This window comes from Schistocerca piceifrons, chromosome 6 (genome assembly GCF_021461385.2).
Source record: "Schistocerca piceifrons isolate TAMUIC-IGC-003096 chromosome 6, iqSchPice1.1, whole genome shotgun sequence".
NCBI classification, from domain to species: Eukaryota; Metazoa; Arthropoda; class Insecta; order Orthoptera; family Acrididae; genus Schistocerca; species Schistocerca piceifrons.
In genome coordinates, this window is record NC_060143.1 from 187,368,488 (window position 1) to 187,381,771 (window position 13,284).

General features: G+C 49.0%; 3 non-coding genes across 3 annotated transcripts; all 3 read left to right on the forward strand.

Annotated features, from left to right (window-relative positions):
* The first annotated feature begins 3,672 nt into the window (after nucleotides 1–3,672).
* LOC124803927 lies at nucleotides 3,673–3,792 on the forward strand. The gene has a single exon (XR_007017335.1). It is a non-coding gene; the product is annotated as a 5S ribosomal RNA (ribosomal RNA).
* Nucleotides 3,793–7,439: 3,647 nt separating this feature from the next.
* LOC124803938 lies at nucleotides 7,440–7,559 on the forward strand. Its single transcript, XR_007017336.1, has one exon. It is a non-coding gene; the product is annotated as a 5S ribosomal RNA (ribosomal RNA).
* Nucleotides 7,560–11,217: 3,658 nt separating this feature from the next.
* LOC124803950 lies at nucleotides 11,218–11,337 on the forward strand. Its single transcript, XR_007017337.1, has one exon. It is a non-coding gene; the product is annotated as a 5S ribosomal RNA (ribosomal RNA).
* The last annotated feature ends 1,947 nt before the right edge of the window (nucleotides 11,338–13,284 follow it).

Consider the following 13,284-nt stretch of genomic DNA (forward strand, 5'->3'; position numbering starts at 1 on the left):
CCTGGGAACACCGGGTGCTCGCACGCCTCGGATTCGGACCAAAATTCGGAAGAACAATCAAGAACGTCATTACAAATGCCACCTCAAAAATAACAGTAAACGGATGGACTTCCAAGTCAATAAGACTGGGAAGATCCGTCAGGCAAGGATGTCCATTATCGATGGCACTTTTCACAATAGCCCTCGACCCACTACTACGAAAACTAACAGCCGAAATCGGAGGATACACAATGGGTGCAACAAACATCGTATGCACGGCCTATGCTGACGACATGGGCATATTCATCCAAAACGAAGAAGAACTAGGAATAATCCAGCCTATCATGGAATCCTTCGAAAAGGCTTCAGGTGCCAAAACGAATCCGACGAAGACAGTGCTACTACCAATAGGCAACGGCAGACTGCGACCAGCGAGACAGTGGTACCGAGTGACAAACAACCATAGGGCACTCGGAGTGGAACTACAGCAGTGCCCTTTGAAAATGGCAGCACAAAACTGGCGCAGCGTCTTGAACACAACGAGAGGGCTCGTGAGGATACACGCGAACCGGAACCTGACGCTGAGCCAAAGAGTGCAGTTAGTAAACGAAACAATCCTGTCGAAAGCGTGGTACATGGCGCAAATACTATGTGCTCCGACGGAAATTGCGCGAGCGATAGGAAGTGCGGCGTACTACTTGCTGTGGAGGCGGGAAATCTTCAAGGTCTCCAGGCGACGTGTTTCCTGTCAAGGGACGAAGGCGGACTTGGTCTGACTGACGTTAAGACGAAATGCGCGGCACTGCTTCTACACCGTGCGATGAAAATGGCAAACCAGAACAACAACAGTATAACGTCCAGCCTGATAAACCAATATAAACCTGAATCTGAAGAGGCTCCTGTAGACACTACGAACATACCATTCAAGTTGCGGCACATAAAACAGATGGCAATCGACAAGAGTTACATCACCGCGGTCGTTGCCAACCCACAGCAAAGAACGGCGAGGAACATCTACAGCGCTCTGAGGGGGAAGGCAAGAAAGTCCAAAATAGAGACGAGTTTTCCAGACCATGACTGGCCACAGGTCTGGAAGAATGTCTCGGAACGGACACTTCCTGAGCACGCCAGGGACACGTGGTATAAAATCATCCACAAAACAGTGCCGACAAACGAAAAACTGGCACGCATAAAAATGCGGGAATCCCCAAACTGCGAGCTCTGCAACCAGACCGACACCATCGAGCATCGTTTTGGCTGCAGAGAGAGCGGGGAAATATGGGCGGCAGCGAGAAAAATGATCGCCCACATCAACAGAACCGACGAGAGGGCGATACATGTCTCAGCTGTCACTGTCCCGGACGCGAAGCCTTTCCCCAAAGCGAAACGCCTGGCCACAATGTGGATCATCGCCATGACGGCACACGCCATCGTCACGAAACGGCAGACCGACAAGGCGCAGTTCCTCACGGACCTGTGGGAGGAACACAGGAGGGCCAAACAACGCTCCAAGTACCGAGAGACCTTCCAGAACTTCCTGCAGGTCCCGCTGGACGCCGCCTTCCGAGACGCCTTCAACACGACGTGACCGACGCCCTCCCACAACACCCACACCCCAGTCGCTGAGGACTTCGCCCACCAATCCCTCCAAAGCCCCGACGGCAAGAGTGGTGCATTGCGAAAGTGTTGTGAAAATGCGCGCAGAGTGAAAGTGGGTACGTGTAGCAGTGCCAAAGTGAGAGTGACGTGTGCCAATCATAGCCATACAGTGTCCAGTGCCCAATAGCCAAATAAAGCAGGCAAAAGGAAATGATCAGTTTTTAATTTAGTGCAAAGGATACAAGACGTGTTCCAAGGTAACAGCGAAATGTCAAACAGTGTATTTCATGTAATTAATGTGTACTCTCGCCATCTCCATTCAAGGTACGTTTTTTTTTCCCCTCTCTCTCTCTCTCTCTCTCTCTCTCTCTCTCTCTCTGTCTCTCTCTCTCTCTTCTATAATCATTTTTTTTGTTGTTGTTTTGTAGGTTTTTTTTGTGTTTGTCTGTGTTTATTCCTTTGATGTATCCGTGTGTATAGATATAGTTATATACATTTATAAAGTTCGGCGCATCATGTGCCAAAACGTTGCATACCCCTTTGCGATTTACAAAAATTCTAACTTTAGACTTTCTCTGCCCCAAATTTTCCGTGGAACTGTTGCGTCCACTCTCACACAGTACACTAAATAACTTCCCCATTCATCATTTATGCACATAGATGTTCTGGCCCATATTCTCCTTTAGCCTTTGGCAAACACATAGCGAACATGCCAAAATAGGTGTATTCAAATACCATACGGGGGAAAAAAAAAAAAAAACTTAAAATTAATTTAAATTCAATTTATAAAAAAAATCAAAGTAATGCAGTTTCTTTTTTATGTATAAAAAACCATAAACATTGAAGGGAAAAACTTATATAAAGGACACTCAGTGAATAAAAGTGTTGTAACTAAGCCAAGAGACTACTAAAAGAACAATCAGAACTGAAAACGAGAAAATATACAATTTCATGTAAAGATATGTAATTGTTAAAAATTGTAAATAAAAGTTTATATACGTTTAAAAAAAAAAAAAAAAAAGGTGCTGTTGGCTCCCCTTCATTTTCTCCTTTTTACGCCGCTATCCCTGCCAGCCCTCTTTTCATACTACCTTTCTTTTGCGACATACGTGCTTCCTTAAGCATTTTCAACGTGCTAGGAATGCCTTGAAAATAACGAAACACTACGAATCGACAGATGTGACCTGAAATGAGTCAGGGCCACCTACTGTTTCGTAGCAGTGCAAAACTCCACAGAAGGAAAAAAAAAAAAAAAATGAAAATAAATGACTGTAATAAACATAACATACGATATGAATGGCCTCAGTTGGAAGAAGAATGTGCCAAGGAAGATTTCTTAAAAGTGCCTGAAGATAACAAAACGGTATGAACCGACAGATATGTTCTGAAATACGTCAGGGCTGCTTATTGTTTTGTAGCAGCGTACGACTGCAAACTTGTAAACAAAAATGTATCTTTCGTCGCTAGAAGAGAAGGATGCTTTGGCGACCCTCCTGTGCCTTGTGTCCCTGTTTTCGCACCTTTGCACAGGTCTACTGGCCGCAAACGGCGTCTCGGACACGCCCGTTAGGCCCACGGCCGTCTCGCAGATGTTTCTCGTGCTTGTGCTGTCATATGGGCCACGACCCGAGCGGCAGCGAGCGGCAGTCGAGCAAAGTCGGGACAAGTCGGGACGGAAGGGGAGAGGTGCGAATGCACTGCACAGATCACGCAAATACCTGGACGCGAGCCGCGCGGCGTGTGTCAGGTGAGGAAGCTGCCGGGGGCGCCCTCCAGCAGGACACTGCTACACCCCGCACAGCCCCCCGCCGGATAACGGGAACAAGATGCGTCGCCCGCGCCGCACGCACCAAGCGAAACGAATGACGGGCGGCGCACCGAGCAGCCGCGTGTCTCACGCAAGTGGCGGCGCGGCGCGCCCGCCAGTCCGGCAGACGCCTCTGAGACGCCGGACGCGCACTCGGCGCCGCCTTCGAGGCTCCAGCTGTTGCGGAAGGACGTGCTCTGCGTCAAATGTGTCACCGAAAACTGCGATTGTGTGTGTTGGGAGAAGAGGCAGAGGCGTCTTCTGTCGTGCGGCTACAGTATAAGGGCGCCAACGGCCATACCATGTTGAATACACCGGTTCTCGTCCGATCACCGAAGTTAAGCAACATCGGGCCCGGTTAGTACTTGGATGGGTGACCGCCTGGGAACACCGGGTGCTCGCACGCCTCGGATTCGGACCAAAATTCGGAAGAACAATCAAGAACGTCATTACAAATGCCACCTCAAAAATAACAGTAAACGGATGGACTTCCAAGTCAATAAGACTGGGAAGATCCGTCAGGCAAGGATGTCCATTATCGATGGCACTTTTCACAATAGCCCTCGACCCACTACTACGAAAACTAACAGCCGAAATCGGAGGATACACAATGGGTGCAACAAACATCGTATGCACGGCCTATGCTGACGACATGGGCATATTCATCCAAAACGAAGAAGAACTAGGAATAATCCAGCCTATCATGGAATCCTTCGAAAAGGCTTCAGGTGCCAAAACGAATCCGACGAAGACAGTGCTACTACCAATAGGCAACGGCAGACTGCGACCAGCGAGACAGTGGTACCGAGTGACAAACAACCATAGGGCACTCGGAGTGGAACTACAGCAGTGCCCTTTGAAAATGGCAGCACAAAACTGGCGCAGCGTCTTGAACACAACGAGAGGGCTCGTGAGGATACACGCGAACCGGAACCTGACGCTGAGCCAAAGAGTGCAGTTAGTAAACGAAACAATCCTGTCGAAAGCGTGGTACATGGCGCAAATACTATGTGCTCCGACGGAAATTGCGCGAGCGATAGGAAGTGCGGCGTACTACTTGCTGTGGAGGCGGGAAATCTTCAAGGTCTCCCAGGCGACGTGTTTCCTGTCAAGGGACGAAGGCGGACTTGGTCTGACTGACGTTAAGACGAAATGCGCGGCACTGCTTCTACACCGTGCGATGAAAATGGCAAACCAGAACAACAACAGTATAACGTCCAGCCTGATAAACCAATATAAACCTGAATCTGAAGAGGCTCCTGTAGACACTACGAACATACCATTCAAGTTGCGGCACATAAAACAGATGGCAATCGACAAGAGTTACATCACCGCGGTCGTTGCCAACCCACAGCAAAGAACGGCGAGGAACATCTACAGCGCTCTGAGGGGGAAGGCAAGAAAGTCCAAAATAGAGACGAGTTTTCCAGACCATGACTGGCCACAGGTCTGGAAGAATGTCTCGGAACGGACACTTCCTGAGCACGCCAGGGACACGTGGTATAAAATCATCCACAAAACAGTGCCGACAAACGAAAAACTGGCACGCATAAAAATGCGGGAATCCCCAAACTGCGAGCTCTGCAACCAGACCGACACCATCGAGCATCGTTTTGGCTGCAGAGAGAGCGGGGAAATATGGGCGGCAGCGAGAAAAATGATCGCCCACATCAACAGAACCGACGAGAGGGCGATACATGTCTCAGCTGTCACTGTCCCGGACGCGAAGCCTTTCCCCAAAGCGAAACGCCTGGCCACAATGTGGATCATCGCCATGACGGCACACGCCATCGTCACGAAACGGCAGACCGACAAGGCGCAGTTCCTCACGGACCTGTGGGAGGAACACAGGAGGGCCAAACAACGCTCCAAGTACCGAGAGACCTTCCAGAACTTCCTGCAGGTCCCGCTGGACGCCGCCTTCCGAGACGCCTTCAACACGACGTGACCGACGCCCTCCCACAACACCCACACCCCAGTCGCTGAGGACTTCGCCCACCAATCCCTCCAAAGCCCCGACGGCAAGAGTGGTGCATTGCGAAAGTGTTGTGAAAATGCGCGCAGAGTGAAAGTGGGTACGTGTAGCAGTGCCAAAGTGAGAGTGACGTGTGCCAATCATAGCCATACAGTGTCCAGTGCCCAATAGCCAAATAAAGCAGGCAAAAGGAAATGATCAGTTTTTAATTTAGTGCAAAGGATACAAGACGTGTTCCAAGGTAACAGCGAAATGTCAAACAGTGTATTTCATGTAATTAATGTGTACTCTCGCCATCTCCATTCAAGGTACGTTTTTTTTTCCCCTCTCTCTCTCTCTCTCTCTCTCTCTCTCTCTCTCTCTGTCTCTCTCTCTCTCTTCTATAATCATTTTTTTTGTTGTTGTTTTGTAGGTTTTTTTTGTGTTTGTCTGTGTTTATTCCTTTGATGTATCCGTGTGTATAGATATAGTTATATACATTTATAAAGTTCGGCGCATCATGTGCCAAAACGTTGCATACCCCTTTGCGATTTACAAAAATTCTAACTTTAGACTTTCTCTGCCCCAAATTTTCCGTGGAACTGTTGCGTCCACTCTCACACAGTACACTAAATAACTTCCCCATTCATCATTTATGCACATAGATGTTCTGGCCCATATTCTCCTTTAGCCTTTGGCAAACACATAGCGAACATGCCAAAATAGGTGTATTCAAATACCATACGGGGGAAAAAAAAAAAAAAACTTAAAATTAATTTAAATTCAATTTATAAAAAAAATCAAAGTAATGCAGTTTCTTTTTTATGTATAAAAAACCATAAACATTGAAGGGAAAAACTTATATAAAGGACACTCAGTGAATAAAAGTGTTGTAACTAAGCCAAGAGACTACTAAAAGAACAATCAGAACTGAAAACGAGAAAATATACAATTTCATGTAAAGATATGTAATTGTTAAAAATTGTAAATAAAAGTTTATATACGTTTAAAAAAAAAAAAAAAAAAAGGTGCTGTTGGCTCCCCTTCATTTTCTCCTTTTTACGCCGCTATCCCTGCCAGCCCTCTTTTCATACTACCTTTCTTTTGCGACATACGTGCTTCCTTAAGCATTTTCAACGTGCTAGGAATGCCTTGAAAATAACGAAACACTACGAATCGACAGATGTGACCTGAAATGAGTCAGGGCCACCTACTGTTTCGTAGCAGTGCAAAACTCCACAGAAGGAAAAAAAAAAAAAAAATGAAAATAAATGACTGTAATAAACATAACATACGATATGAATGGCCTCAGTTGGAAGAAGAATGTGCCAAGGAAGATTTCTTAAAAGTGCCTGAAGATAACAAAACGGTATGAACCGACAGATATGTTCTGAAATACGTCAGGGCTGCTTATTGTTTTGTAGCAGCGTACGACTGCAAACTTGTAAACAAAAATGTATCTTTCGTCGCTAGAAGAGAAGGATGCTTTGGCGACCCTCCTGTGCCTTGTGTCCCTGTTTTCGCACCTTTGCACAGGTCTACTGGCCGCAAACGGCGTCTCGGACACGCCCGTTAGGCCCACGGCCGTCTCGCAGATGTTTCTCGTGCTTGTGCTGTCATATGGGCCACGACCCGAGCGGCAGCGAGCGGCAGTCGAGCAAAGTCGGGACAAGTCGGGACGGAAGGGGAGAGGTGCGAATGCACTGCACAGATCACGCAAATACCTGGACGCGAGCCGCGCGGCGTGTGTCAGGTGAGGAAGCTGCCGGGGGCGCCCTCCAGCAGGACACTGCTACACCCCGCACAGCCCCCCGCCGGATAACGGGAACAAGATGCGTCGCCCGCGCCGCACGCACCAAGCGAAACGAATGACGGGCGGCGCACCGAGCAGCCGCGTGTCTCACGCAAGTGGCGGCGCGGCGCGCCCGCCAGTCCGGCAGACGCCTCTGAGACGCCGGACGCGCACTCGGCGCCGCCTTCGAGGCTCCAGCTGTTGCGGAAGGACGTGCTCTGCGTCAAATGTGTCACCGAAAACTGCGATTGTGTGTGTTGGGAGAAGAGGCAGAGGCGTCTTCTGTCGTGCGGCTACAGTATAAGGGCGCCAACGGCCATACCATGTTGAATACACCGGTTCTCGTCCGATCACCGAAGTTAAGCAACATCGGGCCCGGTTAGTACTTGGATGGGTGACCGCCTGGGAACACCGGGTGCTCGCACGCCTCGGATTCGGACCAAAATTCGGAAGAACAATCAAGAACGTCATTACAAATGCCACCTCAAAAATAACAGTAAACGGATGGACTTCCAAGTCAATAAGACTGGGAAGATCCGTCAGGCAAGGATGTCCATTATCGATGGCACTTTTCACAATAGCCCTCGACCCACTACTACGAAAACTAACAGCCGAAATCGGAGGATACACAATGGGTGCAACAAACATCGTATGCACGGCCTATGCTGACGACATGGGCATATTCATCCAAAACGAAGAAGAACTAGGAATAATCCAGCCTATCATGGAATCCTTCGAAAAGGCTTCAGGTGCCAAAACGAATCCGACGAAGACAGTGCTACTACCAATAGGCAACGGCAGACTGCGACCAGCGAGACAGTGGTACCGAGTGACAAACAACCATAGGGCACTCGGAGTGGAACTACAGCAGTGCCCTTTGAAAATGGCAGCACAAAACTGGCGCAGCGTCTTGAACACAACGAGAGGGCTCGTGAGGATACACGCGAACCGGAACCTGACGCTGAGCCAAAGAGTGCAGTTAGTAAACGAAACAATCCTGTCGAAAGCGTGGTACATGGCGCAAATACTATGTGCTCCGACGGAAATTGCGCGAGCGATAGGAAGTGCGGCGTACTACTTGCTGTGGAGGCGGGAAATCTTCAAGGTCTCCCAGGCGACGTGTTTCCTGTCAAGGGACGAAGGCGGACTTGGTCTGACTGACGTTAAGACGAAATGCGCGGCACTGCTTCTACACCGTGCGATGAAAATGGCAAACCAGAACAACAACAGTATAACGTCCAGCCTGATAAACCAATATAAACCTGAATCTGAAGAGGCTCCTGTAGACACTACGAACATACCATTCAAGTTGCGGCACATAAAACAGATGGCAATCGACAAGAGTTACATCACCGCGGTCGTTGCCAACCCACAGCAAAGAACGGCGAGGAACATGTACAGCGCTCTGAGGGGGAAGGCAAGAAAGTCCAAAATAGAGACGAGTTTTCCAGACCATGACTGGCCACAGGTCTGGAAGAATGTCTCGGAACGGACACTTCCTGAGCACGCCAGGGACACGTGGTATAAAATCATCCACAAAACAGTGCCGACAAACGAAAAACTGGCACGCATAAAAATGCGGGAATCCCCAAACTGCGAGCTCTGCAACCAGACCGACACCATCGAGCATCGTTTTGGCTGCAGAGAGAGCGGGGAAATATGGGCGGCAGCGAGAAAAATGATCGCCCACATCAACAGAACCGACGAGAGGGCGATACATGTCTCAGCTGTCACTGTCCCGGACGCGAAGCCTTTCCCCAAAGCGAAACGCCTGGCCACAATGTGGATCATCGCCATGACGGCACACGCCATCGTCACGAAACGGCAGACCGACAAGGCGCAGTTCCTCACGGACCTGTGGGAGGAACACAGGAGGGCCAAACAACGCTCCAAGTACCGAGAGACCTTCCAGAACTTCCTGCAGGTCCCGCTGGACGCCGCCTTCCGAGACGCCTTCAACACGACGTGACCGACGCCCTCCCACAACACCCACACCCCAGTCGCTGAGGACTTCGCCCACCAATCCCTCCAAAGCCCCGACGGCAAGAGTGGTGCATTGCGAAAGTGTTGTGAAAATGCGCGCAGAGTGAAAGTGGGTACGTGTAGCAGTGCCAAAGTGAGAGTGACGTGTGCCAATCATAGCCATACAGTGTCCAGTGCCCAATAGCCAAATAAAGCAGGCAAAAGGAAATGATCAGTTTTTAATTTAGTGCAAAGGATACAAGACGTGTTCCAAGGTAACAGCGAAATGTCAAACAGTGTATTTCATGTAATTAATGTGTACTCTCGCCATCTCCATTCAAGGTACGTTTTTTTTTCCCCTCTCTCTCTCTCTCTCTCTCTCTCTCTCTCTCTCTCTGTCTCTCTCTCTCTCTTCTATAATCATTTTTTTTGTTGTTGTTTTGTAGGTTTTTTTTGTGTTTGTCTGTGTTTATTCCTTTGATGTATCCGTGTGTATAGATATAGTTATATACATTTATAAAGTTCGGCGCATCATGTGCCAAAACGTTGCATACCCCTTTGCGATTTACAAAAATTCTAACTTTAGACTTTCTCTGCCCCAAATTTTCCGTGGAACTGTTGCGTCCACTCTCACACAGTACACTAAATAACTTCCCCATTCATCATTTATGCACATAGATGTTCTGGCCCATATTCTCCTTTAGCCTTTGGCAAACACATAGCGAACATGCCAAAATAGGTGTATTCAAATACCATACGGGGGAAAAAAAAAAAAAAACTTAAAATTAATTTAAATTCAATTTATAAAAAAAATCAAAGTAATGCAGTTTCTTTTTTATGTATAAAAAACCATAAACATTGAAGGGAAAAACTTATATAAAGGACACTCAGTGAATAAAAGTGTTGTAACTAAGCCAAGAGACTACTAAAAGAACAATCAGAACTGAAAACGAGAAAATATACAATTTCATGTAAAGATATGTAATTGTTAAAAATTGTAAATAAAAGTTTATATACGTTTAAAAAAAAAAAAAAAAAAAGGTGCTGTTGGCTCCCCTTCATTTTCTCCTTTTTACGCCGCTATCCCTGCCAGCCCTCTTTTCATACTACCTTTCTTTTGCGACATACGTGCTTCCTTAAGCATTTTCAACGTGCTAGGAATGCCTTGAAAATAACGAAACACTACGAATCGACAGATGTGACCTGAAATGAGTCAGGGCCACCTACTGTTTCGTAGCAGTGCAAAACTCCACAGAAGGAAAAAAAAAAAAAAAATGAAAATAAATGACTGTAATAAACATAACATACGATATGAATGGCCTCAGTTGGAAGAAGAATGTGCCAAGGAAGATTTCTTAAAAGTGCCTGAAGATAACAAAACGGTATGAACCGACAGATATGTTCTGAAATACGTCAGGGCTGCTTATTGTTTTGTAGCAGCGTACGACTGCAAACTTGTAAACAAAAATGTATCTTTCGTCGCTAGAAGAGAAGGATGCTTTGGCGACCCTCCTGTGCCTTGTGTCCCTGTTTTCGCACCTTTGCACAGGTCTACTGGCCGCAAACGGCGTCTCGGACACGCCCGTTAGGCCCACGGCCGTCTCGCAGATGTTTCTCGTGCTTGTGCTGTCATATGGGCCACGACCCGAGCGGCAGCGAGCGGCAGTCGAGCAAAGTCGGGACAAGTCGGGACGGAAGGGGAGAGGTGCGAATGCACTGCACAGATCACGCAAATACCTGGACGCGAGCCGCGCGGCGTGTGTCAGGTGAGGAAGCTGCCGGGGGCGCCCTCCAGCAGGACACTGCTACACCCCGCACAGCCCCCCGCCGGATAACGGGAACAAGATGCGTCGCCCGCGAGTGTCGGACGCCGCACGCACCAAGCGAAACGAATGACGGGCGGCGCACCGAGCAGCCGCGTGTCTCACGCAAGTGGCGGCGCGGCGCGCCCGCCAGTCCGGCAGACGCCTCTGAGACGCCGGACGCGCACTCGGCGCCGCCTTCGAGGCTCCAGCTGTTGCGGAAGGACGTGCTCTGCGTCAAATGTGTCACCGAAAACTGCGATTGTGTGTGTTGGGAGAAGAGGCAGAGGCGTCTTCTGTCGTGCGGCTACAGTATAAGGGCGCCAACGGCCATACCATGTTGAATACACCGGTTCTCGTCCGATCACCGAAGTTAAGCAACATCGGGCCCGGTTAGTACTTGGATGGGTGACCGCCTGGGAACACCGGGTGCTCGCACGCCTCGGATTCGGACCAAAATTCGGAAGAACAATCAAGAACGTCATTACAAATGCCACCTCAAAAATAACAGTAAACGGATGGACTTCCAAGTCAATAAGACTGGGAAGATCCGTCAGGCAAGGATGTCCATTATCGATGGCACTTTTCACAATAGCCCTCGACCCACTACTACGAAAACTAACAGCCGAAATCGGAGGATACACAATGGGTGCAACAAACATCGTATGCACGGCCTATGCTGACGACATGGGCATATTCATCCAAAACGAAGAAGAACTAGGAATAATCCAGCCTATCATGGAATCCTTCGAAAAGGCTTCAGGTGCCAAAACGAATCCGACGAAGACAGTGCTACTACCAATAGGCAACGGCAGACTGCGACCAGCGAGACAGTGGTACCGAGTGACAAACAACCATAGGGCACTCGGAGTGGAACTACAGCAGTGCCCTTTGAAAATGGCAGCACAAAACTGGCGCAGCGTCTTGAACACAACGAGAGGGCTCGTGAGGATACACGCGAACCGGAACCTGACGCTGAGCCAAAGAGTGCAGTTAGTAAACGAAACAATCCTGTCGAAAGCGTGGTACATGGCGCAAATACTATGTGCTCCGACGGAAATTGCGCGAGCGATAGGAAGTGCGGCGTACTACTTGCTGTGGAGGCGGGAAATCTTCAAGGTCTCCCAGGCGACGTGTTTCCTGTCAAGGGACGAAGGCGGACTTGGTCTGACTGACGTTAAGACGAAATGCGCGGCACTGCTTCTACACCGTGCGATGAAAATGGCAAACCAGAACAACAACAGTATAACGTCCAGCCTGATAAACCAATATAAACCTGAATCTGAAGAGGCTCCTGTAGACACTACGAACATACCATTCAAGTTGCGGCACATAAAACAGATGGCAATCGACAAGAGTTACATCACCGCGGTCGTTGCCAACCCACAGCAAAGAACGGCGAGGAACATGTACAGCGCTCTGAGGGGGAAGGCAAGAAAGTCCAAAATAGAGACGAGTTTTCCAGACCATGACTGGCCACAGGTCTGGAAGAATGTCTCGGAACGGACACTTCCTGAGCACGCCAGGGACACGTGGTATAAAATCATCCACAAAACAGTGCCGACAAACGAAAAACTGGCACGCATAAAAATGCGGGAATCCCCAAACTGCGAGCTCTGCAACCAGACCGACACCATCGAGCATCGTTTTGGCTGCAGAGAGAGCGGGGAAATATGGGCGGCAGCGAGAAAAATGATCGCCCACATCAACAGAACCGACGAGAGGGCGATACATGTCTCAGCTGTCACTGTCCCGGACGCGAAGCCTTTCCCCAAAGCGAAACGCCTGGCCACAATGTGGATCATCGCCATGACGGCACACGCCATCGTCACGAAACGGCAGACCGACAAGGCGCAGTTCCTCACGGACCTGTGGGAGGAACACAGGAGGGCCAAACAACGCTCCAAGTACCGAGAGACCTTCCAGAACTTCCTGCAGGTCCCGCTGGACGCCGCCTTCCGAGACGCCTTCAACACGACGTGACCGACGCCCTCCCACAACACCCACACCCCAGTCGCTGAGGACTTCGCCCACCAATCCCTCCAAAGCCCCGACGGCAAGAGTGGTGCATTGCGAAAGTGTTGTGAAAATGCGCGCAGAGTGAAAGTGGGTACGTGTAGCAGTGCCAAAGTGAGAGTGACGTGTGCCAATCATAGCCATACAGTGTCCAGTGCCCAATAGCCAAATAAAGCAGGCAAAAGGAAATGATCAGTTTTTAATTTAGTGCAAAGGATACAAGACGTGTTCCAAGGTAACAGCGAAATGTCAAACAGTGTATTTCATGTAATTAATGTGTACTCTCGCCATCTCCATTCAAGGTACGTTTTTTTTTCCCCTCTCTCTCTCTCTCTCTCTCTCTCTCTCTCTCTCTGTCTCTCTCTCTCTCTTC